At 40.2% G+C, this 27,299-nt stretch overlaps 1 pseudogene; it reads right to left on the bottom strand.

The window, feature by feature from the left end:
• Nucleotides 1-961: 961 nt before the first annotated feature.
• On the bottom strand, nt 962-23,365 carry LOC138041573 (uncharacterized; annotated as a pseudogene).
• Between the last annotated feature and the right edge of the window lie 3,934 nt (nt 23,366-27,299).

Here is a 27,299-nt window from a genome sequence, read left to right on the forward strand (position 1 = left end):
GAGACAACCCTTTCCCGTATCTTATTAAGAAGCGCCTCCGATGAACGCTTTTAGTCGGTGTTTTCATAATAGCCAATCATAAGAGACCTATGATCAGCCAGCCTATGATCAGTCACCTGCGTATGTGACGTATGTGAATCACTTCACGTATGTTCTCAGTCACATATGTCACATACGAATATATCAATCCAATGAACTTTGCTTATTTCTATTACTGCAAGTTTATTCATGTTTTTTACTCACTGATGGCATGATGTAACAAAATGTAACCAAACAATTTTTAATAAATGCAATCAAACAAGAAAGTTTGTAACTTGATAATTTTTACTAAGATGTCATTTAGTGACGCTCAATCACAATCGCTTGCAATCATGAAACTGTAATTGTGTAGACTCCCTAGTGAAAGGCAATATCTCGAAGCTCAGGCTATAAATAAAGAACAAATGTTTCAGTTCTGTGATCAGTTCAATGATCTCTTTGTAAAAAAAAAAAAGGACAAGAATTTATGCTCAATCAGCATCTCTCAGTTAGTTCAATTCACCTAAGTTAATCGTATATTATTAGAGTTTGAAGTCTAACTCTCGCTTTGAAACCGTCAAATAAATTTTTTTCTGAGGCGATCATATTGGCAATAGTGTCCTTTAGTTCACTAATTTTCTAAATATCGTGTTACAAGGTCGCGGACTCGGAGGTTTAATTGTTAAAAGAACTTTCGTGCCTCAGTCCTCTTTAATGTATTGCGTTCCTGTAACATTGGTTTTAGCGAACAAGGCATCATTTCTTCCTGCATGTCTGCACTGCAGAGAGTACAGACGTTGATGGTCGGTTGAAAGAAAAGCTACTGTAGTCTTCTGAGCATGGTTTTACATAGCGGACATAGCTGTCGCGTTAGGAGACAGTTGGGCCATTCAATTCGATACCCAGCCCACTCAATGGTTGCACCGTGTTTTCCAAGATACGGTTTTTAGGCCTCATGAAAGCTCGGCTTATTTCAGCTGGGAGGTGATCATGATCATTGTTTTGGTACTTTGAGTTCCTCTTCCTTAAGGTGTAAATTAACTATGGTCTCATCCATAAGGGAGGGATTGCTTTGAAATTAAAGGGCCAATTAAAAGACGACTGTTGCTTATGATCATTTTAGGACAAACTTTTTTATGACAACTGTGACGAATTAGTAGAACTGTTGTATTTTGTACTTGCTTAAAAACAGATGCTATCGAGAAAGCTTATTCCATCTTGAAGCAGTGTATATATGAAGAGCTTAAATAACTCGACCTTACAACCATTAGTCCAGTGGACGAAAATGAAAAATAGTTGAAAGTCTTTGTATAAAAAGTCAGATCTTGTTCTGGCAAGATGAATAAAAGACGCCAAAGTCTTCGCAGAAGTCGGAAAACGGTGGGTTAACACGCCGCAAATTATCTTCCTGATTCTTGTGCTATTGATGTTTCATTGTTCTGAATTTTGGCCCCTGTGTCAAAGAAAAAGTAAATAATCCACAGTAAATAAAAAGAGAGCTAGCCGAAACGGTTGAACAGAGATGGAAAATGATGCTATGACCCCCTCTGTTCACGTGATGCATCGCGGGCTAGAAAAATGAACCAATCATAGATAAGGGCGGAGAGAGGATAGTTCTAGTTAAGGGATTGCGATCTCTGTGACTGGCGCTCTTAATTATACCTTCACGAAGTAAAACTCAGCTTTTTTGCCGAAGCCTACCTAATCAAATGCAAGAGACTTTCCTCTTTATGGAAACGTGATTGCTAGTCAGCTGTTATGCGTTCATTCAACCATTCATTTATCCATTCTTAAATCCCTTTTAAACACGCACAAAATTGACAGGACACTACAAAATAGCGGCACGGTACCAATATTTGGAGTGCCCGAGCATAGCTCCAGAGATGTGCACGGCACCCTGGGAACGAGCGTGAAACATAGGTACGGTACCGAGATTTCGGAGAGTCGTGCCAAACGTTTTTGCTAATGAAAAGCGGGCTTTAGTCTCCACTTAATCAGTCACTCACTTAGTCATTCTCTCGCTTATTTCCTCATTCATTTCTTCATTCTCTCGTTCAACCCTCCATTCATCTCTCATCCATCCATACCCTCACTCACTCACTCACTCACTTTACCAAGCATCTGTATCTTCCTCCTTTCTTTCCTTTCTTTTTTTCGTCCATTCTTCCCTCCCATTTATTTACTTATTTATTTATGTATTTTCTGATTTTTATTAACAACGATAATTTGGTTATACGTTTATCAAAGTTCTGTCACATCTAAAAGGCTGAAGTAACGGGTTGAAATTCAGAAGGTGTACCTCGTATTAATTTGAAATTCTATCTAAACGTGTTATGGCTTTGCAGCAAACATGCGGTTAGAAGCTCCCTCTTCCTTTAAAGGCGAAGACTTCAAGATGTCGATCAAACGCTTTCGCGTATCATACTGAATTCCTCCGATTTGAATTTGCTGTGGCTTTTTCATCCCTAAGAAGTTATTAGTGAGTTTATTAGTATTATTAGTTATTTGTTAGATGAGGTTCAGTGATGCTAGACAGAAACAACAACCGACTGCAAGTCGCAGAACATTACATGTCAGTTCGATTTCATGTTTAAGGCGAAAAATGAACAAATGACACAAGAAAGGAAATGAACTATCCTAACCCATAGATATCAAATCACTAGAATCGGTCTAATATGTATATATATATATATATATATATATCTTTTTTTAATTTTTTATTTTTTAATTTGGTAGTGCATTTTTAATATTGGGATTATTCCTTGATTTTGACCCCCTTGGAAGAAAATATATATGACCAAATCGCATGCAATTCCTCAAAACATGATTGAGGTGGATATTTTATATGGCGCGTTTTTAGTGTCAAAATTCAATGGTGCATTCGGCAATCGACCTCGCGGCTCTGGGGAATAAACTCCTTTTGTTTCGGAATGAATTTTAATATATCGAAATTGGTCTATTCAAACTTTCAATTCAACGATTCAAACATTCAATACACCCATATCACTCACTGTACAAACAAAAGATTTTGCCCGTCTAGCCTCTCATTCAGTGTGGCAAAGACAATGCAAAGACAAAGCCTTTATTCCCCATGGACTCCAAAATGGCCCCCGAGTGATAAAGGTGAATTTCGGCAATTCAATTCAATTCCTAAGGTTAGCTTAAATGAATGTTTAGGATTCTTCTGTATTGGTAAGACAATGACCTGTGATTTGTGAAGCGAAGTGAATATTTGCATTGTCGAACTGAAAGTCTGAATGGCATGATGTAACAAAATGTATCCGAACAATTTCTAATAAATGCAATCAAAGTGTCATTTGATTACCGCACAAGTTGCACGTGATCCCGCACGTTGTCTTCATGCTGCGTGGAAATTTCTGGCAATAGCCTCGTGTTTTTACTTCTTGGCAAGTATCACGATCATAGACATCGGCACAGAAGGCTGAAAAAGAGCAGAAACACTCCTGTTGTAAGATCTGTAGGTGATTTATCCAACTGACCAAAGTAATCACTTTGGTTAATTCCATGAAACCATACAATTAATAATTTAGCCTATGCCAGTTTGGAGCGTACGTTCATTCAAAATTTCACGAAAAAAGTTAGTTAGATATCACAATCATCTTCCCAGCGATTGCAGGATACCTTGGCACTTGTCTTCTTGTGCCGTCATTCTAACGCACGATGCATAAAACATGGCATGCAAGTGAGTGGCCGCAAATAGATGGTTTTCGCCTGACGTCATCGCCGCCATGTTGGAGGACGAAAGCAAAATATCTCTCATTGGCTCCTTTTGTTCGTCCACCAGCAATTGTACATTGCAGCATTGTTATCTGTGTCTCTAGAGATTGGTTGCAAACCATCTATTTTGTACTAAAGCGAGATCCTCTTTCAGCTACATATATACACAAAGCCAGGGAAAGGCGCCCTGCAGCTGGGGAAGAGGTTGGCATCTACATCTATCTTTATTACCTTTAAAACCATAAGTATCGCAAGCATGAATTTGTTTTCAATTTCAGAGAGAACGGTTTAAACGATTTCGATGACGTTAATCCTCAACAAGATTCTGTAGTCCGTGCTCATCCAAGCTGTACATGCAATTCTCTTCTTTTCTGCAATCCCGGCATGACGCTGGCTTGTGTTTGTCTCGTTGCGTTTCGTTAATTAATGCCCACCATTACCATGTGCTCATGTGCTGCCTTACCGTAGATGTTCTCCGCCATTATATGGCCAGCAAGGGTAAAGGCCACTTGCACTAAGAGGTCATGTGACATCGTTTTTATGAAAATGAAAGTTACATGATTTTGCCTTCGAAACACTATTAGTGGGTCATCTCTTAAACAAAATAATAGTGATTTGGTTTTTCAAACCCGCACCATTTGCTTAAAATGAGAAAGTCCGTAGCTGGTCACGTGACCAAAACTTGATTTTTTTGAAATTATGAATTACGGCTTTCTGACACAAATTTTGCACTTGAACTTCAAGGAAAATGTTGAAAAGATGATGTGGTAACGTTTATGGCACATCTGAACTCAACTATCAAACATTTAACAAGATATAAGCAAAAGTAGTTTTGGCCGCCATGTTGGAGGGCAAGAGTATGCCCTCCAACATGGCGGCCAAGACAAATCATGCTACTTTGTTGAAAAATCAAAGTACCATAAAATATCTCCCTTAAATGTGTTTCCTCTCAAATTTCGCGTGTAAGATAATTTTCATGTGTTCTGTCAATTTTTGGCAACAGCAAGATTACAACTCATTGTTTAAGGGAAGCATTGGTCACGTGACCTCTTAGTGCAAGTGGTCTATTGCCTTTTGTTACCGATCTTGTTCAATTTGTGACGCTGGTGTGCGGCTTTGATTATAGGCTTTTATAGCCGTTCATTGCCAGGGGTCTGAGCTTCGCGCTTAGTGATGTGCTCAGTTGCCAGAGCAGGTTTACCTTCATAAGATTGGTCCTCAATTTCGCTCTCCGCTTCTGCTTTGAGTTCTTCGATTTCTTCGTCTGTTAATCTCTTCCTCCCTAAGAAAGGTAGGTAAAAGGTAAGGTAAAGTCTGCTACGAGCCTAGAAGGCCCACCAGGCCTGCGCATATCTCCGGTTTCTGTAGCATGAAGCGACTAGGAGTATTTCTACTTCCCCCTGGATGGGACGCTAGTCCATCGCAGAGTTACCCCCAGCATTAAATTCACCGGTACCCATTTATACACCTGGGTGGAGAGAGGTACCGTGGGAGTAAAGTGCCCAAGAACACAACACAATGGCCCCGGCCAGGACCCGAACCCGGATCCGAACCCGGACCGAACACTGACCATGAGTCCACCGCGCCTCCCTCCGTAAGAAAACAAAGATATAAATAACACCAATCTTCAGCTCTTGCATTTGACTTGTAAACGTTAACAAGACAATTGTCCAGCTAACACAAAATTTCAAAATTTAAGACGACTGGGATCATTGGAGATATTTGGCCTTAAAATAAGCAACGACGACGGCTATGGCTATGCTAAGTTCTTCGGCATGAAAAGTGATTACTACCAGTCTTAGCCTACTGATCACTTTCTAACAATTAAAACTGGTATTTTGCAAGTTCGTTTTCGAGATATCAGGGCTATGGCTATGCTAAGTTCTTCGGCATGAAAAGTGATTACTACCAGTCTTAGTCTACTGATCACTTTCTAACAATTAAAACTGGTATTTTGCAAGTTCGTTTTCGAGATATCAGCGTTTAACTAACTCTTTCACTTTTGAAAAAAATGTATGAAAGGTCACTCACCGTCGCATTTGTAAAGAAGGTTGGCTTGCAGGATGTCAAATCTACTGAGTGCTTTTCGTTGACCGATATCTACGTCTCTCAAAGGTATAAGAGTGTCTAGCATCACAGGAAAGCGAGAGAAGAACGCTCTGTTATAATGCATGATGGATCCATAGTCATAAGGAACATCCCTTGAGTCGATCCACTTTCGACCAAACCGGTAGAAGTTTCTCTCATAGCCTTAGAAAATAAAAATTGAAAAACAAAAGTTTAAACTGTGTTCCAAGTCACGCGAGTTACGTGAGTCGGAACAGAGTTACAGAAAACCTGTAGGAACAATATGTTAAATCAAGAGAAAATAAAGGGATGGAAAGGACGAGTAGTGATATGTGATTTTCTCAAGAAATCACATATCAGTGACCCAAGAGACGGAAATCAGTTTCCTTTAACGTCTGACGTGATATGAATTCATTGGAGAACTACTTTGGTGAAAAAGAAGTATTCAACCAGTGGACTAATGCAAATCCTGCATTTTGATTGGCTACACTACAACAGGACTATTAGTAATAGTCCTCGAGTAGCGAAAAGCGTGGCGCTTTCTTTCGTTTTATTCCCAAATAAATATTTCTGCAACTTGCATTTGCTAACTTTGCTATTGCCTTTTCTGTCCGACTGTCCGTTTGTTTTTGAAAATAACTAAAGCTGGACCGAATGTGCATCTTCCTTTGTGGCAGTTTATTTCCCATATTGCACGACTTTATTTTCCCGACTGGCCTCTGGGTAATGTACATATACAATCCCCACCAAAACATTTGGGACGGCTTTGTTGTTTTTCAATGAAGATAATTGTTCCATTGATCCCCCATCTTGGACAGTTATTGTGCAACTTCGCACGGTTGTAGATGTGGGTAGGAATTGGAAGTTAAACTTGGAAGTAATCTCCCCAAAAGACGAGCAAAAAGTGCTGTATCTCCAAACGTTTTGACCAGGATTTAGATCCGCAATACACAACATGTATCAAATAAAAGGGGGCTTTCGTTACTCCATTTTTTCTCGATATTCATATCAGGAGAAAGACACCCTAGTTATAGAGAAGGAATCCACTTCTGTGCGGTTATTTACGGTGCAGGCTGCAGCTACTCACCCGGTAGAATGTTCTTTTTCAGAACTCTAACATACTTGTTCCTGTCAGGACGGCTGTGTTCATGGAAGAAGCCGACAGCGTGGCCCAACTCGTGAATGATATTTCCAACTTTACACCTTAATGCTGGGCTACCAATCGTCAGCTTTTGCATTTTATCGCCACCCCGACCGACTCGAGAAGCGCAACTAAAAAGGAAGGGAAGTTCTGGATAAAAGCTGATGTCATATAACAGGCAATTTATCTGAGCATTTGGAGTTTTATGACGAGGCTGACGATCAGTTAAGCCTCACTGACGTATTTGCATAAAGCAATGAAGAGGATTATGAATCCACTCAAGTTGGGGTCCATTGCAGGGTTACCACTAGAAGGATGGGCAGTTAGTACAGCATTATCATATACCGGAAAAATATATTTTGTAACGTTTTGTTAGTTTCACGAGAGTATGTATGTTAGGTTGCATAATACTGCTGAAGTAATTTTAGCGTGCTTGTAGGTGTCTCAATGGGCTAGTACACTATTTAAGGGTTGTTAAGTTATGCAAGAGCCATTCGAGGCATCTCTTTCAACCCTAGTTTTTTATTTTATTTACTGTTGTAATTTTCTCTGAGTTTGTGAAACTGTAATGCTGTTTTTTGTAACGCTTCACGCTTGCTGCATCAGTAAACGAGATGCCCGCTCCTATTCTGTGTTTTGTGATTATTTAGATTAGTTACAAAATATTTTGTAATCGTTTCAGTGTGATTAGAATATAAAGCTTCTACCACGCCATATTTATTACGGTCCTCAGATACACTACTGTGATAGGCTGATTTAGCTGTAGTATCGGCCACTGATAAAGGACCGAGATTAAGGCCCCGTCCACATGGATTCTGATTTTTCGAAAACGGAGATTTTTTCCGCGTGAGGGAAAATCTGCTTTTCGAATCGTATTTGTGCGTCCACATCAATACGGAAACGATTCAAAAATGCTAACCTAAAACAAAATGGGGTTCACCGAGTTCCTTTTTGAGATTAGCTTTTCCATATAAAATATAGGGTATTTTTAGATGGCTTTCCAGTTGCTTGGGTGATCTATTACGCCACAGTAATGCGTGCATCTTGTTGAGCAAATATTGGTGTTTCAAATGGGTAGGTACCACAAAACTGACTTTCTGTGAAAAAGTGTTGAAAAATGAAAAGGAATTGAACTTTATTATAAGTGTCAAGTCTTCACCCCTAGAGCACTAATTGGGCACACTGTAATCCCAAATTATCACAAAACAAATCAAACCGCAGAACCAGGAGAAAAACCCCTCGGTGCAGAGTAGAGAACAAACAAACTCAACCCACATATAACGCATATTATTAAAAACTGGTTCATTGGATAATGCAATTCGAGAGTTTTGATTAGCTAAGCCATCATGGGTTATGAACCATCATACCATGATCTACAAAAACGGTAAGCATATGCGTGGTTTTTTGGGCCTTTCTATATATTTATTGTAGTCTAGTTTTCTATATTTTGGGAGCGTTTTTAATAAAACAATTATTCCACTCGCGCTTTTTGGATATGAGATGATTATAGCCAACTCGGCGCTACGCGCCTCGTTGGCTATCTATCATCTCATATCCAACGCGCGCTCATGGAATAATTGTTAAATATATGAAATGAATCATATACTGAACTGCAGATATGAAATCAAGTAAAACTATGATCCTCACAGTTATGGACACAATTTTAGCAATTGCGTAGAGAAGCTTGAAAAATTCAGGACTTCAAAGGGGTTTAAACCCGTGACCTCGCGATACCGGTGCGTTGAAGTCCTGAATTTTTCAGGCTTCTCTTCGCAATTGCTGAAATTGTGTCCATAACTGCGAGGATCATAACTTTACTTGAGGTTCAAACCTACTAAACACTGCATCGACGAACCAACAGAAATGAAAAAAAGACTCGAGATCAGCTTACTTACAGCGATCGCCCTAACCTGAGCCTTTCACATGACGTCACGGCCGCCATATTGGTGTCCGCAAACAAACAAACGGCTACCATGTTGGTATCCCGAGTCAATCCTCCAGGAATTGAACTCTATAACTATGTAAAAGTTTTCTTTTGTTTTCTTTGCGAACAAAACATGCCTGGCTATTGATAAGGCGAGAGAAACCCAAGAATTGCTAGGTCTCTAAACAGCCAGCTAATTGGTTGAATAAACGTTAAAATTCCAATCTTAACCAGGACCCCAGCTAAACAATGATACATGGAGTGCTTTGGTTTATGGAACACTTTGTGATTCCTATATAAGCAAAATACCGCGCCGGGAAATGTGAGGCTTCAAAATTTGCTTGAACATCCGTTCGATTTTGTTGTTTGCTCCCCTCTTTCAACCGTGTTGAAACATGTTGAATCGATGTTGAATGAATTTAAAAACATTTAAACGTTGCTTCAACAACCATTCCAACATTACTTTTGTTTTCGCGAATGTTGAATGATCGAAGTTCAAGCCACTTTTGCCCTCCATTTTCAACATTGATGGGTATGCGCGTGCGCACTAATAGGTCTCTCAACGACGTACCTATGTCCGTATTCGTAGTAACAACCGCGCCTGCAGCCTGGGGTTGAATACAAAGCCTCTCGCGAGCTTTGTTGAATCAAATGTTGAAATCATTTGCCCACCCCAGCAGTCAACATCGTTCAACATCATTCAACAAAATCGAACGGATGTTAAAGCAAATGTTAAAGCCATTTGTCCCGGCCTTCAGTGTTCACTCGGAAGACAGATATCTACTTTCAGGTCCAGTACCATTCCAATATATACCATTTATTTAATAACTTGATACTTACCCGCCTTCAAAAACAAACTTGATATATCCGAAATTCTTGGGAGATTTTCGGACACGTTTGAATTTTAGACATGTATGTTTCTGCCAATGACGCATGGCTGCTCGTGCCCGCCGTCTGCCAATCCTATCTTGGGATAAAAAAAATGCAAGAGAAGAACTCGTCAGTTTAATTTAATTGATAACGGACTGGTCATCCTGAACAATTCTTGGTTTCTTCTGTTATAATGGGGAGGGTCATGCAGTCTTGCATATTTTACAGCAATCTTTACAATAATTGCGAGATAATTTCTTCTCCATGTTTCAGTCCATCGGTAAAGAAGACTTAAGCTCAGTTCACACCAACTCCCTTGACCAGGTTTTAAACATGTTTAGTTAGGCACGGTTTCAAAATGTTTTCTCTTAAATCATGTATACTGATTGTTGTCGTCTCCAAATTTAGCACAGATCAAAGCGGGTATTGAAACTCACCTGAATCTCACGTAAAAGCCAGTCCTACAATTTTCTGTGACTGATTTTCATTCTGTTAAACCCAGTTAAATTAAACATGTTTTGCGGTCGGTGTGAATGGGGCACTAGTCTCCCGAACTTAGTTTAATCAATATCTTAGTTTGAATTCTTCTTACGAGTTCGTTAGTAGAGCATCGAAACTAGTGATCGGAAGATCGACTCCTTTCCGCACTCCTTTCCGGAGCACTCGGATTTTACCCGAGTTTGTCCGAATCATAATCGGTAAAGTACATTTACAAACATCACAGTTGTTTATTACATGTCATGAACTTTGCTTTTTCCATTTTCAGATCAATCAATCCAAGAAACAGGCGTAGTTCAGTCGATTAGTTTGCGGCCTTCTGAGTTGGAGGTCGCCAGTTCGATCCCAGTTTCATTCCATCGACATGTGTTTCGACTTTCCTCTGATGCTTGTAGCTGTAGCTTTGAATACCCGTAAAACGGAGCATTGACGGAGGAAGGGGGCTAAAAGGTGCGCACCAAGGGTCACAAGTTTATAGCTCCCTGGCACGTGTTATCCTCGTAAAATAAGGACCTTTACCTTTGGAGACGCATTAGTCTTTATACTAGACGAATTTAACAGACGCAGAAAAAAATGTTTGCCTAAGTTTGTCCCAGACGGATTATTCGTCTTTATATAGTTCGTCCCGTCTTTACACTAGATGAATAAGACGAGAGACGCATAATTCGTCTGGACGGATTATGTATCTCTAGTATAAAAACGGCCATGCAATAGCCCCAAATCTATATAGAATTGTAGCCTTGCCAAAAGCACGAAGAAACGAATCCCGTATTCCATATTGTTCCAATAATTATTACATCATTCACTCAATTCTGATTGGAGCATTTTATAAAACTTACCTACTCCTTTGTGGAAATCGAAGTAGACCTTTGCTTTCGGCCAGAGGTACATAGTATCCTTGATTAAGGCCCTCTTCGTCCCTCCTTGGGTTCCACCGTTGCTTTTTATGTTATCAAGGAACGCTTGCTGTTTCGGGGTGAGGATCATGTCACCCTCAAAATAGTCTTTACCCAGGTTCTCTTCACCTTGAAGATACAAGAAAATTCTGTTCAGAAGTAATGTCTGAATTTCATGTATCATTAGTTTCATGTGGCAAAAACGTTTACGTAACAAGATTAGCAAAATTTAATCTGGTAACGAAATTAACAAAATTGAAAATTATGAAGACTTGTAAATGCTGAAAATAAAGAATTTAAAGGGAAGCTCTACTCTGAAGAAATGTTTGAAATGCTTTCGAAGAAAGCGTTTGTATCCGAAATTAATAACTGTAAGAATTACTCATTTCTGTTTTCAAATTTCCCAGGTGTCGCTATATTGACGATATTGAATAACCAAAGGCAGTGAGGCCCAGTGGAAAGTGCGCTTGCTTTGAAATCCGGGGATCCCGGGTTGACTGAGACAATTTCTGACCACTCGTTGATTTTGTTCCTTCCTGGTGGTTCTTTTGTTCAACTTCTCAGCTGCAATTGTAAAAAGCTAACTGGTTTGCCTCCCACCAGTTGGGATTCTTAACAGTTGGTGAAAGTTCTGTTCTGTTGTGATTGTGTTTCATTGGCCCTGAAAAGCCCCTATGGGGAGTCACGGTCAATAAGTATGTAGGTCTATCTGTAGAGTGTTTTTCACGTGAAGCTCGGCGGCCATGTTAATGTTCCTAAACAATGGAACGGCGGCCATTATGTTGGTGTACCCAACTAATCCTCCGGTCAGGTGATCTGGTGACGTAATTTGGAGGACTGGGAAGAAAAATTTTAACGCCGTATCCCACAACCGCGCGCGGCTCTAGGTGTTGTTACCAAACTCCCTGCAGTATTTCCATCGCCAAAACTCAACAGATCATTCCGTGTCTACCACATTTCCTGTTACTGAATGAACATTCAAGTTCACTCGACGAGCTCTAACCTCGCCTCTGCCATGTTGAATTCGAAAATAAGGCTGCGCGGGGTTGTGGGATACGGCGTTAAAATTTTTCTCCCCAGTCCTTCGAATTACGTGACCAGATCACCTGGGGGAATTGAGCTCTATTATCATGCAAAAGAAAAGATATTTCAATCCGACAACTTGAATGTTAAGTCTATAGATATTATCTTCTTTAACAAGAAATGATAACAGAGGGAAAATTCTAAAGAGAAACACACCTATGTCGTCATTATCTTGTTGCTGAACAGCATCTTCTTGTTCCTGAGCCAGCGTTGCTCGGTCAGTGGCCAGTTGATTAGGTGTTTCTGGAGCAACGGCGGGTGCACTACTGACCGCTGTAAAGAAGTTTAATGAGAATGAGATTTAATTAGTAGGACGCTTTTTCAAACTTTTAAATATGTTTTATCTATCAAAGGAGACTTCATGCACCGATTCTATCAGGTTATTCATTGTTCGATACATTAATTTGAGCGACCCTGGTTAATTTTCTATAAATTGCGGCTTGCTGCGTCCTTCAAAATGTGAATCTATATAGCAATATCCCAACTTTCGTAGTTGTTCATTGTCTTTGCAAATGCCATTTTATCTGCCCTCCACCCTTGAATTATAATATAACAATTTTGACAATTTTGTTTCAAAGGTCCAGCCTGCACTCAAGCCATTGTATTCTATCCACAAATAATTTTATTCTTAAAGCAATCAAAAGAAACCATGCTGACGAAATAGTGGGCTCCATTTTATTTAGGGCACTCATGCTTATACCAAATAATCAAGCTAGTCATTTACTCTCTCAGATAGTGCTCACTGGCTTTTTAGCGCGATAAAGTCTATCATGCGGCGTTTTCACCAACCGAATATAAGTAGGATATAAATTGAACAAGTAAAGCGCAAGCCATAACTTACCAATCGTACCCCTTGGACTCGGTCAGTAACACGTATTTACACCTACCCCGAGAGTAAGATATGGGATCATCCTCCTCATCATCTCCTTCCAATATGTCTGCAGGATCTCCACTGTATAGTTGTTGTGTTATTGGTTTTATTTGAGTTTTCTTAACACTCTTTAACAGCTGAGCAGAGGACATCGTTTCGTGATCATTCTTTTTTGCATTCGTTGACGCTGCGTGAAAAGTTGATTCAGAGGCAAGGATGTTCTTTGAAATTTTTTAGTTTTTAGGAATTTCTTAAGGTGATTGTTTTTCGTGGTGTTCTGAAAAACGCCGTCTTTCCTGCCGGTTATTTTTGCTTTCGTTTCAGCTCCCTGTTGCTTGTCTTTTTGGTGTTTGTGTTTGCGCTTCTTCTGTACGTTGCTTTTTCTAAGCACTCTCACTTCATGTTCACGGAGTGGTCGAGTCCACAGTTCTTTGTCAGATGAGCCTCGCAATGTTTTATTTCGGTGACTTGCCTGATCGCGGTACCCTGAACCTGAATGCAAAAGGCAAAGTACGCAACTGGAAAATCTACCAGGTGTATGATCGAAATGTTTTCCGGAATAAGAGAATAGGAAATAGGGGAGGATAGTTGGAGCAGTGGTGAGAGTACTCGCCTCCCACCATGTAATGTACGATGTGGCCCTGATTCGATTCTTAGACTCAGCGTTACATGGGGGTTGTGTTTGTTAGTTCTCTACTCTGCCTCGAGAGGTTTTTCTCCGGGTACTCCAGTTTACCGCTATCCTCCTCTCCTCATTGGAAACCTATGATTTGATTTTCGTTATTTATTTTATTGATTTCAGTTTACACTTTCCCAGTTAGTGCTCCAGCTAGGGGGGGGGGGGGGGGGGGGTCCCTTGTCGCTTGTCTGAATTTTAAAAGGTCTCGTGCCGGTGCTTTGTCAATGTTTCACGTTGCTGTCGGAAATTTAAGGAAAGGATGTCGTTTGTCGCGATTTCACTTTAAGTGCTGTCGCTACATTTTTGGCCATGTCGCTTGTCGGCAGAGCCTCACTTAGCCCTTGCCGTTGATGAAAATCTAAATTAAACAAAATGTTCTCTTTCTTTGAAGGGGTACGGTACTATCACAGCGCGTGCAAAACATTTACCCTTAAAATACCTCGATTGAATTCATCACTTTTTTAAAGTAATCTACGACAAAAAGGATGTAAAAAATTGTTTTTACAGACTTAACGCGAGTTCCTTAAGACTGGGATTGAATGGAAAAAAAATAATGCCAGTTAGATTTGTAATAAAATACCAATTGCGGAACGAGATTTGCCTACCCATTTTTAGGGTCAAAACTTGGGCTTGTAGGGTTGGACAGAGAGAGCCTTTTTTAGAAGCTGACAGTACGTAGTACGTACGGGACAGAAGCGGACAAAGATTGCCTCTGGAAGCGATTACGTACCTCCACATTCAAACTTGTATAACAAGTTTCCCTGTTGAGCATCTAAATTACTAAGGCCAATTCTTTGTCCTATACTGACACCACCGCTCGTAGGTTCCAACGTCTTCATGCCACGCGTTTTCGTGAAGAAAAACTCTCCGTAGTGCATTACAGATCCATAGTCGTAGCCGACACCAAGGGAGTCCACGGTGTCGTCAGTCTCCTTATAAAAGTTCTTTTCATAACCTAGATGTGAACAGATCATCGTCGTGTTATGGTATGTTCGACTTACGAGAGCAAAGAAAATTCTTTCCTTTTCAATATCGGATATTGCGTTTCTAGAGTTGTGATTCAGGCTCACTTGAAACCCAGTTATCATGCAATGTGATCTCGCTAAATATCCGCGAGTTGAAACTTTTGCGGCAGAAAACGAAAATTTTGACTTTCCAATTTAAACATCCAGAATTTAAAAATAATAAAAAATCATCCCGTCGCTATTGGATATGACACGCTAATATAAGTGGCTAACCTCAGTCCCATGTATCCGTCTAGATCTAATAAAATATCGTTGTTTGTTTAATTTGAAAAATCGTATGAACTTGCTCGTGCACTTCCTGATTTATGGACACCGGTGATGTTCTGAAAGTTCTGAAAATGCACTCGCATACGGCCCGTGCATATTTTTGAACTTCCAAAACATCGCTCGTGGCCATAATTATATCACGAAATTCATTCGTGTTCACAAGATTTCCCACACATATCGAACTATAATAGGCCCCGTTCGATATAACACACAGGGCTACAAGGCTTCATGGTTAAATTTGAATATTATTTGCCGAGAAATCTCCCTTGAGACAAAGAAAACAGAACTGAGCCATGAAATTTGATCAAAAATCCTCTTAGCCATATGCATGCCTGAATATTTATATATCGAACACACGGTTGTCACAAAACAACAATATCATTGGTAATCGTGCTGCAAGTGCGGTAAGCGTTTTAACGCCTATTTTTGCGGTACTCTTCACAACAACGGCATGAGGTCACCAAATTTGAGGTTTTGACGACAACCCGAGCTTACAAATGTGAATCTTTCATTCTCCAATATTTACTCAAGAAGCGCTCGTACCAATTTATTCTTAGGATAGACTTAACTGATTAGAGTGTAACGTGAAGTGTTAGTTTTCTACCCCGTATGAACAATGTGAGCGTTAGCCCTACTAATGGAAATGGGCCCACACAAGGACAGAGAAAGGATACTTAGGATACTTTGCCCACATTGTGCGACACGAACGAGATGGCCCGGGCTAATCACTAAAGGCTGGTTTTCGATAGTCGGATTCGTAGTCGTAAGAGCGTTTATGACCTAGTGAAAATCAAAAATCGTAGTCGTAAGCGGAGTCATTAGCTCGACGGAATCGGAGTCGGAAGAATCAGAACGTTCCCATTTTCTTCCGACTCCGCTTATGACTCCATCGCTCATGATCCAGTGAAAACTACGTACCTGGAGATTGTGTCAGAGTCGGAGGCAGAAGCGGAAGAACCAACCAATCACAGTACTTGGAATCGAGCATTGTGATTGGTTTTTTCTTCCGTTTCTGCTTCCGACTCCGATAATGCAGTTTTCATTGGATCGTAAGCGACGGAGTCAAAGGCGGAATCGGTATTCTGCTTCCGACTCCGACTCCGTCGCTAGTGAAAACCAACCTTAAAACCTTACAATGTTGCAAAGTTATATTTTGAGATAACGTTTTCGTCGACGATGCTTTTGTAGATTTTTAAGTCCCTACTGTTTATAATTACAAGAAGTTCGAAATCTGCAATAACATTCAGCGAATCAGATTGCGACATGGTTACGGCTAGAGTTTTGGCTAGTCTAGAGTTTTGGAGGGAGAAAAATAAGATGTCATTGCGTTCCGTGGCTGACCATGAATTTGCATTTAGGTTCATTTAGCACGAGCAATATTCTGTGTGTGTACTTGATTGTGGACCAATCAGAGCGGTTGTGTGGTCATTAGGCCCAGTGTGATTGTCCATTATTTGGCTGGACCCGTATTCAAAATTTCGACGGACGTACCCTTCATAATACCGTAAACTGAAGGGCGAAGGCTGAACACTTCTCATAATGGAATTCTGCCGGTAATACCCTGGTTGATTAGCTCTGGCTTTTTCTCACGACGAAGGCGTAATCAGAATCAACATGCACAAGTGAGGTAACGCGTTTAGTCAGTTGTAATTAACAACAACATAACTATGGTCATTGGTGTAATTATAATAATTAAGTATGTTTCGTACGGTAGCCGGCAGGTTGTTGGCAAGGTCTAACTTAGTTTTGCTAATAACACTCAGACGGAGAGAGTTTTAAGCTAATCACTACGAACTACTTTCGACGCCCACTTTCCAACAATTTGTCTCGTATTTGCCTCGAAGCCGTGAAAAAAAAAACCTCCATGTGGTCCATATCGAGGGTTTATGAAAAATGGAGGTTAAACTCGGGACAGCTTTTGGCATACAATTACAAATCTAGGAATTTTTCCCACTTCGACTTTCAGAACCAGTCAACCTCTCGCTTTTTGCATGTCGCATATCTAATCCTTCGAAATCTTTGGTAATGCTACTTATAAGAACACTTACCGCTTTCTACGTTACGCCAGTGAACTTCTACAAATTGGTCACGATCCGGTCGACTGTGCTCGTGAAAAAAGCCCAAAGAATGTGCGATTTCGTGCACAATATTTCCGTGCCTGCAGGTGATGCTTCCTTCTGTATTTCCAACTGAAATGGTTTGATGACCACCGATACGCCCAACATATGAGGAGCACCTAAAGAGAAATGACGGATTATTCTATAGGAAAATTCACCAACTGGCTCGTTCAATTTCACGCGAAAAACCCATAGCGCACGAATAAACCGCGAAGCTATAGTGGAGAGAATCATGTGCATTAAAGAAGGAAAAAACTATTTGCAGGTCAAGGGTTGTTAAGTGGCCACAAAGCGAATCAATGAGGCACTCCAATTCTTTATATGCCAATGCATATATCTATAATTTTCTTGTAGCCTTTCTTTGGCCTCCAGTGTAATCTCAGTTCCTGTTGACGCAAAATTGTGACTGGTTGGCCTTCTGTATAATGAAACTGAAGACAGAGCCGAGCAGTCGTAATCTATACCACATTTTCAAGGCGCTACCCGCGGCCCGCCATTTGAATATCAAGCTCAAGTCATGAGAAGTTGAAAATATTGTCGTCATTTGCTGGTTTTATTGTTTGCTTTTTCCCAAAAACCATGATGTTATTATGCTTGTATAATTCGAACCTACCCTTGCTCATAGACAAACTCAATGTAATCTTCGTCATCGTCTGTTTTTTCTCGAAAGTTTACGCATGTTAAGCGGCTCCACTCTTCCATTGCTGACCTAATGAACTCAATGCTCTCTTTTCCTGTGATAAAGAGCATAGTACAGAGTACAGCATCCAATTCACTATACTCCATGCAAACTTAAAACGAATAAACTCGTAAGTTTGATTACTCAAAGCTCCTCCTGAAATGTTTTTTCGTTGTAAATTCAGTTGTCGTTTTGTGAAGCTGTTTCACTATGGAGTACCGTTGTCATCATTCGTCGCTCACTTATCAAAACGGTCCGTATCATTATATGTATTTGCCATCCACCAAAACCATCTTCCCTTTGACGAGAGATTATATGAACTCAATTTATAGTGGATCTGTCGCAGTCTATGACGAAGTATGCAGCTCTGTTATGAAAGACTTTAAGCAGTTTCTTCAGTCATTAGAGCTTCGAGCTTAAGTCAGGAGTTGGTCAGAAAGCATTTAAATTCGTAAATGCAACAGCTTAACCTAATCAGTGCCACCTCTTTGAACTCGGCACATTGACAGCTAACTTTGTTTATTCTTTTCTACAATTTGCAATCATTGTCACTTACTGAGGTCGTCAGCGATCACGAAAGGTACTAAGCCTTTCCTCCACAATTTCCTTCTATCTTTAATAAGTGCTCTGTGATGGATGTCGCTTCCTTTCCTCGATGATTCTATGGCATCTCGCTGTCTCTCCGTAAGCAGTATGTCTCCTTCGAAGTAATCCATTCCCAAATTCATCTCACCAAATGTTGCTGCAAAAATCATACAGCTTTTTGGTTGAGTTTCTTTACGATGGAAATGTTTCTTTTTCTTTGATTTCCAAAGTATACTTATTACAAAAATATTATGACCAAACCTGGGCACGCAAGTAGCAGAACTAAACTAGACGGGCCAGGATATATAAAAAGGAAAATAAAAACACCGCTAGGATACAACAAAAGAAGGAGATAAAGGTATCGAGTTGGAAGAAAAACACAAGGAAGGGTTACATTTTTACAAACGTTGACCGTGGAGCACTTATATTTCAACAGACTTAACTGATTAGAGTGTAACGTAAAGTGCTTGTTTTGTACCCTATATGAACCATGTGAGCGTTAGCCCTACTAATGGAAATGGACCCACACAAGGACAGACAAAAACTCTGACCAGGGTGGGACCCTGGTCAGAGTCTCTTATGATTATTTATTGTAAAAACACTCGCAAAAATACCCTGGGATGTGCTTCTTCAAATAAAAAAGATACAGGACAGGGTTGACTCAGAGGACTAATATAGAAGATGAAGGCTCCGGGTATAATGGGCTCCCGATTAAGGCTAATTAACAATTATATTCCATGAGCGCGCGTTTGATATGAGATGGTAAATAGCCAACGAGGCGCGTAGCGCTTTACTCTTATGTAATCGATCGGTGTGACTTCCATTCTTTATATTTTTGCCTTGATCGACAGCTATCATTCAAATATCTGACAGGAGAGCGGGTACCCATACAAGTAATTTGATGTAAACTTCTTTCAATAAGCGTCACGAAGTGTCCCCTTACTCTTGTAGTGTCCGACTTCTCTTTAATGGATAAGTTCACTCTAAATGTTTGCACACGTTATATTCCTGGTCCACTCTTACACTCGCTTGTTAAATCTCTAGTATGTAAATCTATAAAACATGGGATGCATATAAAACACTCCTCAGGTCTCATGGGGATAGGAGACCCAAGGAGCCGTTTCTCGAAAGTCCCGAAACTTTACGGGCCATTTTCGGGTGTCACAATTCCTTTTGTAACTCAAGAACGGAGAGCATTTAATTCATCAAACTTCACACTTATTTTTCGTTTTGTTACCTTGAAAACATGTTAAAAGATCAGGGCCCCAAAACAAGTGGTTGGCAATTTCATAGATGGCTTTTCGGGCACGAAAAGTTTTCGGTACTTTCGAGAAACGGGCCCCTCACTACAACTCTTCTCGGGATACGGATTCTGTCTCGGGATACTGACAATAAAGTCACAAAGTGTGACAAAGTGTCCTTCAAACGCTCCTCTTCAAGTAAAACTAAACAGCTGCATGCATTTACACTAACCTAAAAATAATACCAGCAGTGAACAATTTATTAATTATTTATTTATTTATTTATTTACTGATTATATATGAAAACATACGTGGTGGAAACAACAATAGGACATAGGTCCCCTACGAGGTTAACCACCAGCCCGCCCCCATGTAAAACATTAAGAACCCACCTCACCCTGACTAAAAGATCGCTAACAATGCAAACTTGTGGAGATATTTGTCTTACGACACTCAGGACAGATAATTTTATACGATCTAATATCATCTTGATGAAAAACACGTATTGCAGTCTTTGGAAGTAAAAGGATTTTAACTTGGACTTAAACAGAGTAACAGAGGTAATAATAGTAGTTTCGCTAGGTAATGCATTCCAGAGATTGACTATGGTAAAAAAGTGCAAAACTAACGTATATACAAACCGGAAACCGAAGTGGAAATTGCTCAGACTTGAGGGACATTTCCTATTTGTTATCAAAACTGCGCGCGCACTACCTAATTACCTGCATTTCTGGGCATAAGTGGCTGACTATCAGCCAAGAAAGCATTCGATCTACGGTGTAAATTAATTTTTATCGAAAATAAACACTGAAGTACCTTGTATCTCATCGTCGTTCATTTTTAGCAACATTGGGTCTATACTTGAATCCAAATCCGTGGCATTGTTTGGTGCATCTAGGCTAGAAACTGATAAAAAGGAGAAAACAATATAAAGCCAATTCCTTGGGTTTGTTCGATTGGCCACCGAAATAAAGCGAGATATCACCAAACTCACCAAACTAGGTGGCACGATTTTTTATCATTCTTTGAAACCATACATAAAAAGCACAGGTATGGACTTCTTCTCCCAGACTCACCTCTACTCATCAAAAGACTAATTAAGAGTAACATAAATGGTAGGTTGAAAACTTCCATTCTTCCGCAATCTTTGGGGTTCCTGGGAATGAACGTAAAATGAATATTACTAACAAGACTAAAACAGAGCGAGATATTCCGTTGAATGTTAAGAAAGATGACTAATTACAGGAGTCCATGACTAGGAGAGTACAACTTTATTATTTTTGGGGAATGGTGTTTTCACATAAGTGCGGGCCCAATTCCATTAGTAGGGCTAACGCTCACATGGTTTACATGGGTAGAAAACAGCACTTCACATTACCCTACAACAGTTAATTCTGTTGAAATATAAAGTGCTACACGGCCACGGTTTGCAAAAAGGTAACCCTTCCTTGTACTTGTACATATTCATTACTGTGAATTTGACATTTTCATTCCCACAACATGCTCCCGTCTGACCTTGTTGCTCAGTCGGTAGGGCAGCGGTGATCTAACCCGAAGGTCGTGGGTTCAATTTATCACACTGGTCAGAGTTTTTCTCTGTCCTTGAGTGGGCCCACTTCTATTCGTAGGGCTAACGTTCCCATGGTAGCTTCGCGCTACTTACCATTCATTCAAGTGTTAGAAATTCGAACTTTTCTATCATTGAACTTTTCCCTTTTTAAATAAATCATGATATAACCTGAGACAACTTCATCTGAACCAGTAGAATATCTCGTTTTTCGAAGCCACCTAATACTTGAGTCAGTCGTTTCACTTATCCTTGTTCAGAAAAGAAACATGATTTGCAGGTATCGAAACAATCTTCCTTAAGTACGCTGGCAAGTAGAGGGTCATGCTGGTGTTGTTACTGTCTGCAAGTCTAGAATTTCCTATCTCGAGTTATAACTAGAGATCTCGACTTAAAACACTCTCCTTTACTTATTTTAGCTGACACTGGGAAACATAAGGAGAGACTTGAAAGAATTTGTCGGGGGCTTCAATTTGAAATAAGTGTGCCGTGCATTGATTGCAACCTTCTGAATACCCTCGAGTCTTCTAATCGTTCATTGGTGAGAGCATGTACGGAAGATTAAAGGGAAGAACTTCCTGGTTGTATATCAGTTACTCACGTTGGGGAATTAAATTCACCTTTGTTTGTAGAAATTCGAACTTTTCTATCATTGAACTTTTCCCTTTTTAAATAAATCATGATATAACCTGAGACAACTTCATCTGAACCAGTAGAATATCTCGTTTTTCGAAGCCACCTAATACTTGAGTCAGTCGTTTCACTTATCCTTGTTCAGAAAAGAAACATGATTTGCAGGTATCGAAACAATCTTCCTTAAGTACGCTGGCAAGTAGAGGGTTACTGTCTGCAAGTCTAGAATTTCCTATCTCGAGTTATAACTAGAGATCTCGACTTAAAACACTCTCCTTTACTTATTTTAGCTGACACTGGGAAACATAAGGAGAGACTTGAAAGAATTTGTCGGGGGCTTCAATTTGAAATAAGTGTGCCGTGCATTGATTGCAACCTTCTGAATACCCTCGAGTCTTCTAATCGTTCATTGGTGAGAGCATGTACGGAAGATTAAAGGGAAGAACTTCCTGGTTGTATATCAGTTACTCACGTTGGGGAATTAAATTCACCTTTGTTTCCATACCATCCCATGAAGACTTGATTGGTTAAGTATGGTGGCCTGAAAGGGTCATGATGGTGTTGTTATTTTCTGCAAGTCGAGAATTTTCTATCTCGACTTATAACTCGAGATCTCGACTTAAAACTAAGTCGAGATCTCGCTTTATAAATCGAGATCTCGCATTGAAGTGCCGCGAGATCTCGTCTTACAATACGAAATCTCGCCTTATGAAGCGAGATCGTGCCGTATAATGCGAGACACCGTCTTGTAGTGCGAGACACCCTCTTATAATGCGAGATCTCGACTTACAATGCGAGATCTCGATTTATAAAGCAAGATCTCGACTTAAGGTTAGTACTTCATTTTAGCATCTATTCCTTATTTTCTTTGCCTTCATGGCTGAAAATATCCCAAAACAGTCAGGAGCTTCGATTTTGGTTGTAGCGCTGTCATTCGGCTGTCATTTGCCCTGTAAAACGGCATGAGTCTAACAGCAGTTTGAGACCAATGGTTCATAATCGTTTCCATATTCTTCATTTCTAACCCGCCACAGTGTTGTGAGAAATTGGTCAGCAAATGTCAGCCTTGATATCTGACTTCAGCAGTTCTGAACAGGTACCGGGAAACCGGAAACAGGGATAAAATGACGAGAAATTTGTAGGACATCGTCCAGTTGTTAGGACAGCTCGTATGCTTTAATTTAGAAGCTTTTGTTATTCTTGTCTAGGGCATAAAAATTTGTACTAACTATGCGATGACAAAAGAGACGGGACATAAATCCATCTTGTGATCTTATTTTGATGATCGACCATGTTAGCAAGAAAGCGAAGCTTCGTTATATTTAAATATGGGTCAAACAATGCCATAAAAATAAGCATCATACCTCTTCAATGGTAACGCTCCTCTACCGCTCTGTAACTCCGAGGAAAAAGGAGCCGGCCTTATTTATCCTGACGTCTTTATTTGAAGCAACAGTTGTTCTGTTTTATCACGTAGGGTATGTGGAGCTCGGAGAAGGAATAATCTCATTGGTTCAAGAGTTCTGATATTTGACAGGTACTCTTTTACGCTTGAGGTCACATCTACTGCACATCGATCAATGCGCATTGATCGACATAAAGGGCATTAATTTACCACACATTAGAAATAACATTGTGAGGAATAATCAAATAGGTATCCTGCCTGTGTTATAACTGTTCTCAGGCTAGGATCCCGCAACCAGTAGATATATTAATTACAACTTCGATCTACTTGAATGCACGGCTTTCCCGGCTGTGTAGTTCTTAAACCATGTTTTTCCATTGTTTTCTCTCATTGTTTTCGGTGAAACAACAATAAAGATCAACACGACAACGGAAATGCTTTGATAAATCAGTGGTTCTATTCCGGAAAAAGAATATTTAAAAAAAATAAACAGTTCGGCTTACCCTCTCTCTTGAGGCCTATTCTGTTTCTGACTTTATCACATACGCTGCAAAATTAATGAATGCTGATTGGCTGAGACGGAGGACTCTTTTGGTAATCAAGAGGGCATGATTACTTGATCCTGATTGGTTAACGGTTGCTTATTCAGAACAAGTGAAGTTAGAAGAGAATCTTCTTCCAGATTCTGACTCCGATTAACTGCTTTTTGTCCACATATACAATAAACATCCTATTTCTGTTGTCAGCAACGATTTATTGAATTGAATTCTAACCGAATGAAAGTCTGTACGTTGATGTTTCCTTCAATAATTTTGCCCCTTATGTAATAAACATGTAATTGCAATGTGCCGTCGGACGATTTCGGATTAATTTCACTTGTCTTTACAAAGTTTTCCAAATTGACCTCGTTTCTTCGCGACTCAGGCAATTTTGTGAAACCTTTAAAAAGACGCGTGAAATTAATCCTTAATTGCCCTCCGGCCCATACGATTACATATACCAACTGACTTTGTCATTTTCCAATTTACCCACTCAAACAGTCGCTTTGAAAAAAAGGGTCAATTGCAAAGCTTGGGAAATACAACCGGAAGTGAGAACCTTACAACTTTCAGTGGAATTTAGCATATCTTTGAACTGCGGAATGAGCATCAAAAGGAAAGATAGGAAGATCACCTTAGCCTGCGTAGCTGGCATAAGGGCGGTCTGGAGCTGTGAGTAGGCGTGGGATTTGTCTCATATGGTTTAGGGGCCGACATATCTCCCTCAATGCCGTACCGGGAGGCGAATTCGGTAGCAGAAAGCAGCGAAGGGCCAACTGCCTCTAAAAGCGATCGCACTGGACGAAATCCCGGGGTAACTCGTTTGGTACTACGCTCCAGCGCCACGTCTGGAGGTACTGCTTTTTTCTCTCATGTTCAAACATTCCGTCAGCGCATGCATAAATGTTCAGGCTCTCCCTAACCTAGCCTACCAAACAAAATTAGATGCTGGTTTTTACAAGGAATTGAGATTTCAGTTGATTCTACAGGCATAAACGTAACGTAAGAACCGTGCGTGTCTGGTCTTCTCGAGACAAAGGCGAGAGATGGCTTCATGCAGACTGGGACGCCTAAAATTCTCTGTTGTAAACATTGCGGTTCACGAGTGAAGTTGTCTCTCTTGCTTCCAGGACCTACCGATACAATTTGCGCAAGTTTTGAAAGCTAAATACTTCATTCGGTGCTGTATTTTGCTGGTAGGAGTGGGTGACCCAACACTTATAAAAAATCAATGAAATGAGATTCGGGGATCTTCCCTTGTCATGGAATGGCAGAATCACCCCGAATTCTTTTGGGCATGAACCAGGCAACTTGAGAAGCAAGTGGAGACTGGCCGTCATCAAATGGCTGAAGCGCGGCCGGGGGAAAAAGTAGTGAGAAGATTTCCAGCCAGATACTAAGGAATAGCCCTGGTGTGTGCTGTTAACGTAGACTTTTGTTTCCTGAACAAGTTATTGTTATAGAAAATTCGCGACAAAGTAATGCTTTTTTCGCTGTTATTCTCATAGCAAACAACTGGCCATTCGTAATTTCTTGTCAAAGGAACGGTATAATGTAAATAATTATAAGAGAATACTGGGATTTATATTTGCAAATTACCTTTCCTCTTACCATTGAAGTCAAACTCTACACCTCTGTGTAATAAGCGCATTCAAAATTTCCTCATATTACTGTACAAAAGTACGTTGTTGTGTTGTTTTTAAAGGGGCCGACATATCTCTCCCTCAATGCCGTACCGGGAGGCAAGATTGGTAGCAGAAAGCAGCGAAGGGCCATCTGCGTCCAAAAGCGATCACACGGGCCGAAATCCCGGGATGACTCGTTTGGTACGACTCTCCTGCGCCACGTCTGGAGGTACTGCTTTTTTCTCTCTTGTTCAAACATTTCGTCAGCGCATGCATAAATGTTCAGGCTCTCCGATTCCTATAGCCTACCAAACAAAATTAAGATGCTGGTTTTTACAAGGAATTGCGATTTCAGTTGATTCTACAGGCATAATCGTAACGTAAGACCCGTGCGTGTCGGGTCTTCTCGAGGCAGAGGTGAGAGAGATGGTTTCATGCAGACTGGGACGCCTAAAATTCTCTGTTGTAAACATGGCCGCGGATTCAAGAGTGAAGTTGTCTCTCTGGCCTTGTGGACGAATTACAAGACCTACCGATACAATTTGGGCAAGTTTTGAAAGCTAAAAACTTCAGTCGGTGCTGTATTCGTATTTTGCTGGTAGGACTTGGTGACCCGACACATAAAAAATAAATGAAATTAGAATCGGGTATCTTCCCTTGTTATGGAATGGCAGAATTACCCAAATCGAGAGGCGTGCTTCATTATATTGTTTTATTTGAAGTAAAATATTTAATTAGCTAAAAACAACAATAAAGGATTGTGTGACTTAAACTATTTACATGGTTTTTATTTGATTAAATGTTTCCAAAGGTGGCCTGTGTGTTTAATTTTGAAGCAATTTTGAATAACATTAGAGCAGAAATACAAAATTTCTCAATGGTGATAATACCTTTGTCCTTATGTTAAAACGGTGTTTCTTCTCTCGTCGAACGTGGCACATGTTGACCGCAATAATGTTGTATTGCTTGTGATTTTACCAAATATTACTTGAATTAAACAAAACCGTACTGACTACTGACATCAGTCTAAGATCAATGAGATTTTTGTTTTTTTTTATTGTGGTCTTAGAAATGTTAGACCACTTAACATCCATCTCCGCAATTATTAGATCACTATATACTACTAGTCCAATGAGACATGGACAGTCACTATAGGACAAGTCTCTGTGTGAGGGATTCGGTTTTTTCACTGGGATAGCTATAGTGCGTGTTTCCTCTCTCAAGACGCTTTGTTTTCTTGAACACACTCGCACGGCGTAGATAACTGGGTTTCTGTTCCTCTGACTGTCTTAACCAATCCCAGATTCTCTTTTTCGTGTCTTTATATGTGGGTTCTTTGTACTCCTCTGGCAGTTTACTCTTGGTTTCCATTCGTAGGTCTTGCCTTGTGCACCTTACAGTTCTTTGGTTGTCCACTGATCTAATTTTCTTTTGGTGTGTAGATACTAAACCTTTCTGCGAAGTTCGCACTAGTTTTGAATTTTTCGTGCACACAGGTGGAAGTTTCGACATCTCTTTTTCACCTTTCGGCATCACCTGGTTGTTCGGCGAAAAAATCGTGAATTCACAAATTGATGGAAGAGTTGGCAACTGAGTGAACAGTTGTTTGGAAATTGTGTTGTTGTTATTGTTGTCGTGAGGTTGCTCTAGTGATCTGAGATCACTTTTTGGCAGAAGGAAAGTTACATGCAATTGTGATCTCTTAGTTTCTTCTTTATCCTCGTACGGGATACAACTCTTTGATAACAACTTTGTTTCCTCCATCCGTTTCGCTATCTTCGACCCGTCACTTTCTTCCATCATTCAGTAGTTGACTAATTGTTGCAGAAGT

This window comes from Montipora capricornis, chromosome 3, assembly GCF_036669925.1.
Source record: "Montipora capricornis isolate CH-2021 chromosome 3, ASM3666992v2, whole genome shotgun sequence".
NCBI lineage: Eukaryota > Metazoa > Cnidaria > Anthozoa > Scleractinia > Acroporidae > Montipora > Montipora capricornis.